We start from the raw sequence: 7,855 nt of genomic DNA on the forward strand, positions 1-7,855 counted from the left end.
TCAATTAAATTACCTCCTGTCTTTTCTGCAAAATATATATAAACACTTCCAATATGGCTTCAATCATATTTTTCGGACTCCCGGGGCTAATAAAACTGATTTTAAACTTATAATTTTTCATTTCAATATCTGCGGAAAGCTGTCTATAATACGATACGATATAACTATTATTCCTTTCAGTTATACAAGATATATGTAGAATTGTCGAAGTATTTTTTATTTTTAGGAAGCCTCAGTCAAAACTATAGTAGATTAGAGTATGGAAGCGACAAATCTGCTATAAAGGTACTATCTGAGGGTGCTGGCTGCTGGTTGTAGCTAAAGCTAAATGATTATGTTGATGCCGACTCAGGGTGGTTATGGCTGGGTGTGGCAATTTTGAAATTTGGTGGCTGTGGCTTGCTGAAAGGCTTGTTTGCTTACAGCTGAGAGGGGTCCGTGGCTAAGTTTCTGAGCCCTAATAAAGATTATAATAGGTCTTATATTGAAAGACATCTCCATTATTCACGATCAGTGTAAACCAGGGCTCGGCAGCCATGCTTCGGTCGCCTATTAGCCTCAGGGAAATAAACCTTTTACAATTTTAAAATTGAGCTGGAAGTCTAAACCTGACCTAAATATGACAATCCTTCTTTTCAGAAATATCACAGCATTCAAACAGTTTCTAATTTAATGCCGAGCCCTTGTCTTAACAGTTACAGATGTAAATATTGACAACCCGTAAATATAGAAAATCTTTGCTTTCATAACAGTTTATTTTAAAACTGTGTAAAGATAGAAAATATTGCGTAGATATAAAATCAAGTTTGATAAGTGTTCTATCTTATGTTTCTGGGAATATATTTCCTCAAAACTATATCAATATCTAAACAATCGGAAAAATACATTTTCTTCACATGGTAACTTCCTTCTCCCTCCCTTTTCTTGTATTAAAAGAAAAAAAACATTAATTTTTAATATCAAAATGAGAAGAATCAAAAACCAAATATTAGAATTATTTTCGCAGAACCTGACACATTACAAACTTTCCCGATTTTGTATTACTTTTGAGGAACATGAATCCAGTTACGTCATATTTTTCTTTCCCGAAAAAGGGAAGGGGGGAAGAAAATCTCTTCAAAAGAGATGGGGAAAACCCCCTTTTCTCCCATCTCTTTTTTCTTCCCCCCTTCCCTTTTTTCTTCTTTCCCCCTTCCCTTTTTCGGGAAGAAAAATATGACGTAACTGGAATCATGTTCCTCAAAAGTAATACAAAATCGGGAAAGTTTGTAATTTGTCGTAGAACCTTAATAAAGCTTTCATGAAAAAAGAACTCAAATCTTTGAAAACTTTTGTTGAGTTTATAGAAAAGGGGATTATTCAACGAATGAGGGGAATTAAAAACTTTTGAAAATAAAATATTTCACCAAATATCCGGAAAAGTTATGTGTCTAAATGTTAAATACTGAACCATGAAATGTTAAATCAAAATCTCCTATATGTTTTAAGGTCAATATAAACCACCAGTTGCTTCACAACTAATATTTAGGAGAGGGTGGGGGAGGTCATAAATATAGCCTAAAACCACACCAAGACATCTATAAAGCTTTCCTTAAAAGTGCAATTAATCTCGTAGATCTTTAAAAAACACTACTTGCAGCTTGACTTTGGCAAAATGTTTGATTACATGTCTAGAGTATTTCAATACGAAGCAGCTTATAGTGCATGCCTAATAAAAATGACTTCATACAAAACAAATGGCCAATGATAGGCCAGTATATATTGAATAGTGATATTTACCAATAATAAAATGTATACTGGCCTAACATTGGTCATTTGTATTGTATGACGTCATTTTTTATTAGGCCTTCCTAATAATGGATATTAGAAAATGCGTGGATATTATGACAGCGGAAAATTTGTCGTCAATTTAGGTTGCTAACATTGACATCATTTATTTAAATCATCCAGTAGAAGGGGAGGGGATGGGGTAAAAGGATTGGGTGGCCTTAGATCGTTATTTTAGCCAGCTACAAGTTTCACTTTATTAGAGTACATGATAATCTGGTGTAAGATCCTCGTAATAATAAATCCATTTTCCTAATATTCAGGTGTCTATTTCAGACGAATTAAATTAAGCAAATATGTGTAAAGTATAAAAATAATATCCATATCATAATCCATCTTTATATCTGTTACATAGCGCCTGTTGTAATATTCAAATAGTTTAATTAAGAGCTATAAATAACCCCTCCCCCCTTAAAAAACCTATATGTCAGATTAAGTATATTTCATATTAGCTTATAATTATTATGTGAAGAGGGGAAGGGGGAGGGGCACAACTTAGCGGTCAATTGTTTTCTTTAGCCACGCCCATCAATGATTTACCCGCCCCCAACTATGACAACCAATGTTAAAGGATTTAGGCGTTATTTTTATAGGTTTTAGATGTAATTATAGATAAGAATGTATATATTTACATGTGTTTAATAACTTTTATAGCGAAGCTTTTATACTTTTAGGGTCGGTCCGTCCGTACGTCATTTGCATTTGTCATTTATGCATGTTTGAATTGACCAATGGTTTTCAAACGTGCATAATAATTTATAATAATATTAACGTACAAAAATATTTTTGCTTTTATGATTACTAATAACAATGCCTCTTTATAGCCGACTTTGTCCGTTTGTCTGTCTATCTTTTTTGTATGAAGTATAGATCACAAAAATATTATATTTCAATTAAAAATATATTTAAAATGTATTTATAAACATATGTAAGTCTTCCCAAAAATCTTTCAATAAAAATTTTTCAGAAAATCCAAATAGGGTTTAAGCTATTTTACGGGGATTGATGCCAATTGAACCTTTTTCCTTTAAGTTTTAACATAAATTTAAAACAAAAGTAACTATCAGAAAATAAATAAACTTCAACATTTTGTTCATTGTAACTTTAATTTCTTTCTTAAAATAATCTTAATATATGTATAAAATACAAATATTTGCTAAATCAAGCATGAATAATTAAACATTTTAAGATAAATAATTTAATTTATACGGTTGGGGGAGAATTTATTTGTGCCAGGCGTGTGACTTTTATAGAGTGTTGTCAATAAACCATTCTTTAATCAAAGAATGTATTAAAATTATACGTTTATGGTCCGGATTATACAGGATTGTACGGATGGGTTGGTGGAATTCTAAAAACAAAAGAAGTTTGGTTTTTGGCAAGCCCCACTTCATACTGAATAGCTCAAAAACTTTAGTTAAAATGTGTGATTATAAGAATGTCTTGTCCCATAAACAGGTTTAACAAAGATTCACAAGTTAGTCTTTTTCTCCTCGAGCTAGTTCATTGCATAAATAACAAGGATGACAACATCTAAAAGTAGCAAATAAAAAAAAATCACGTAGCAAGTTGTTTACTAGATGATCGTTGCTAAGGGGTATCTTTACAAAAAAAAAATAACAGTATATCTTAAATAGCAGCTGAGAAAATCACAATTTCCCCATAGCGTTACAGACGGAGGGACGTACTGACAAAGTGAATTATTGTGTAGCTTAGCTTCTAAATACTGCAGCTAACAACTAGCAACAATAGTTATAAAATAACTTTTAATGTAACTTTACAAAGTGTCTAAAAAATCAGCCATGTGACGTCATAAAAATGTGGGAGACGAGAGGAGAAGAGAGAAAGAAAACCACTAAAATCATTTTTATGACATTAAATGGCTGATTTTTCAGACATTTTGTAAGGTTACACTTTTGTTGATTATTTTACCATTTCTTTTAATCCTGAAATTAATGAAATCAAGAATGTTAAATCCATAAATAATAGTTTGAAGAAATACGAGCGTGCAAAATTAACAATTCCATCCAAGAAAAATTATTTCTATAAATAGCCTCATGTTGAAAACCATATGAAATTTTATTGTTTTTTAAAAATCTAAACAAGGGTTATTGATAGAATTGTTTTAGAATTATGAAATATTTTAATGCAGAACAAATTCTTTTCTTGGTTAAGATTTTTGAAACCAAGAAAATTATTTTGAAATAAACACTGAATCAGTCATATGAGTTACTCTATGAAACGTGAGCGTTCGTCTTTATGTGTGTGTGTTTGTTTTGTATTTTTGCTTCTATGTGTTTGTGTCCATTTTTAGATTTAAACTTTGGGATGGTTTCATGCTATATATATATATATCTGCCCTTTTCTTACCCTTTGAATTCAGAGCCCCTATGAGTTTCGGGCGAAACTGCTTGTCATAATAAAAAGAAGAAAAAAGTTAGTAAGATAGAGTTATTGCAACCCTTTTTATTTTAACATTTTATTAAATAGCTCATTTATTTCAAGCTATCTTTGATTTTAAATCCGCCAATAAAAAAGAACAAATTAATTTTGATTTCTTAACGTTCAGAATACAAATATAGAAAACCTTCGCCATTTTAAAATACCAACTTAATTAATATTGTGTTAATTATAGATAAAACAAAAGATGTAATACAATGGATTTATTATTATTTGGATGTCACACCAGTTTATAATGTACTCCAATGAAATAAAACTTGTAGCTACCTAAAATAACGGTCGCCCATACATCACCTTTTACCTATCCCCTTCCCTTCTACTGGATGAAAGACTGACCAATTAGCGATGTCCATGTTAGGAACTTAAATTGAGGACAATTTTTCTGCTGTCATAATATCCATATATTCTATATCCATTGAAATACCAAATCTCAAACCTCTATCACTTTGTTTGTAAACAAACCCGCCCACTTTGATAAAATCAGGGCTAGCAGGGAGGGGGATAAAGTGATTAAATGGACGTCGGTCAACGGTTGTATAGTATTTAGAAGCATAGCTTTTATAAAACAAGGCTATGCTCGACAAAATACCGGCCAAAAATATGGCTTTATTTCGTTACTTTTTTCGCTATAACTTTTCTGTATCATTAATATATATAATAAAAAAAAATATTCAGAGTTGGTTTAAAACTATGAAAAAAATTCAATAACAAATACCTAAGATTTTTGAGCGAATAAGATGTATCTGTAATTCACAGTCCAAGTTTCCCACTTCTACCTTGTTTTTTTTCCCCGAAATGTTGTATACCTTATTTACCTCAAATATATATGTATATATTTCAGGTAAATATAACCTGATAGAAATATTTAACCATTGTGCTGTAATTATTATTTCTTTGGTTAGAAAATTCCTATTTTACAACATATCAATTCTAAAACAATACTTACATCATTTTGTTTTTATGACTTTAATATAGAAGGCGTGATTAAAACCCCATTAAATAAACAGGCAAATTTTGTCATAATTTTGGAGAAAAGAACCCCAAATTCTTATTTTATGGCTTTGTAATTTCTTAACATTACATATGTACATTTTGGGTTTTATGCAAGACTTTAATATAGAAGGCGTGATTAAAACCCCATTAAATAAACAGGCAAATTTTGTCATAATTTTGGATAAAAGAACCCCAAATTCTTATTTTATGACTTATTAATTCATAAACAATACTTATTGACATTTTTGTTTTTATGACTTTAATATAGAAGGCGTGATTAAAAAACCAATAAATAAACAGGCAAATTTTGTCATAATTTTGGAGAAAAGAACCCCAAATTCTTATTTTATGGCTTTGTAATTTCTTAACATTACATATGTACATTTTTGTTTTTATGGCTTTAATAAAGAAGGCAGGATTTTCAAACCCATTAAATAAACATGCAAATTGTGTTATAATTTTAGATAAAAGAACCCCAAAATCTTATTTTATGACTTAGTAATTTATAAACAATACATATGTACATTTTTGTTTTTATGGCTTTAATAAAGAAGGCAGGATTTTCAAACCCATTAAATAAACATGCAAATTGTGTTATAATTTTAGATAAAAGAACCCCAAAATTTTCTTTTTTATGGCTTATTAATTTCTAAACAATACATATGTACATTTTTAAAAGCGAAGCTTTTCTATAATTAGGGTCGGTCCGACCTTTTAATATCTATTTAAAAGATAGTCAAAATGTGGAAGATGCTTAAAGTCCCTCCACAGATTATGACGTCATACTATAGAATAGCCAATGAGAGGCCAGTATACACTGTAATTGACCAATGGTAAAATTTATGCTGGCCTCACATTGATTATTTAATCGTATGACGTCATAATCTGTGGAGGGACACTAATCATCTTCCAAAATGTGTTATTATTTTGAACAAAGAACTTAAAATTCCTATTTTATGGCTTCAAACAATTAAAAAACAGAATATGCATATGAATATGATATGAAAATATTAGATTATTTCTACAAGTAATTGAATACCCTTGACATGTTAAAGACAATTTTAAAGCCATTTTTACCCCCTCTATTTGAAATAAACCCTGCCTTAAGATGTGCGGGCATGCTTCAACTATAGAAAATAATATCTTTTAGAAAATCTCTGTATAAAGTAAATATTTGTGTATATTCGTACTATTTTCATACACTACATTAACATTGTATAATGTCATACCCTAATTCCATGCTGTGTGTGAAAATTAGGGCTCGTCAGTCCTTTTTTTTTTATAAAAAATAAAAGAATAGAGGGTGCATGAGCTATATGTAACTCTGAACACATTGTGGGGACCCTGTCCCGATTTTGTATTGGGTTTTGGAAAGCAGCTAATAGCGTCGGAAATATAAACATAGCTAAGAACAGAAAGCAATTTGCTAGTAGACGAAAAGGGTCTCCACCACTTAGGCCAGGTAGTTATCTGGATTATACAGCTACATCTACATGTATGCATTTATTGTTCTGTTTCAATGTTCTTTATCAATTACAGCTTGCTCCACAAAAAACAACGGCTGCTGAGCCCTGTTGAAAAATACATTGAACTTTTGAGAATTGTAAACAAAAAGTGTTGACACTTTGTCACCCTAGTTAAAAACAAAAAATCTGCGAGCAGATTTTTTAGTAGCGATGCTATTCAACAAATGTTGTGTGTAGTAAAATAAAAGGTTATAAGAAGCTTTGACAGAAAATAGTGGTTTATATTTGTACATAAATTATTTTTTAATAGTTTTCAAATTAAATCTTTATTTTCTGCCCAATAAGTTGTAAGAAAATTGCGCTAATTTTTGATGAAATTTTCCTTGATATTATTTATTTGCTTGCAAACTTACAATATATATAATCCACAAAAATAAGGCTGGGTCTGTTCGGAAATAATGCAGGGAAGGAGTGGACATTGGACTGTAAATTTTATGCCTGTACTGGTTTTATGAATAAGTTCTCGTATTTGTTGGTTAAAAAATTTGGAGATGTTCACTCAGATTGGTACAAACCAGCAGTGTCCAAACTTTTCCACCACTAAATTTAATAGTTTTAAATAATTTGGGGTGTATATAAATTTATCGTCGATTGTCTTACACCTAAGATCTCTGGAAAACTGAAAATACAAGGACAATTAAGTCAATGAGAAAATTAAAAAAACCCTCAGGGCTAGCAAAACTCGTATTAATCTTATGATTTTTATGTTGATTTCCCATAAAAATTGTCTGTAATACGATGCTATACATGAATTTCTAGTATGGCTGAGAATCAGTTCTAATCCAGCGGATATCAATAGGTTTAGAGGCCATACTGGAAATATTTTTTAAAGTTATGGTCATGAACAGTGTACTAAAGTCAGCTATTAATACTTTTAATAAATGAAATAAGAAACTTAATTTTTGGCAAGTATTTCCAATGAAGTTACAGTCATTTTATTTGACGGCACGATCGAAGCTTTGTGTAGACGAACAGAAGGAAATGACTAACTTATATAGCCGTGCTTCGCTACTAAAAAGTTAAGAAAACAAATTTGTTAGATAATGTCA

This window comes from Acartia tonsa, chromosome 1, assembly GCF_053477335.1.
Source record: "Acartia tonsa isolate MP-2025a chromosome 1, ASM5347733v1, whole genome shotgun sequence".
Lineage (NCBI taxonomy): Eukaryota > Metazoa > Arthropoda > Copepoda > Calanoida > Acartiidae > Acartia > Acartia tonsa.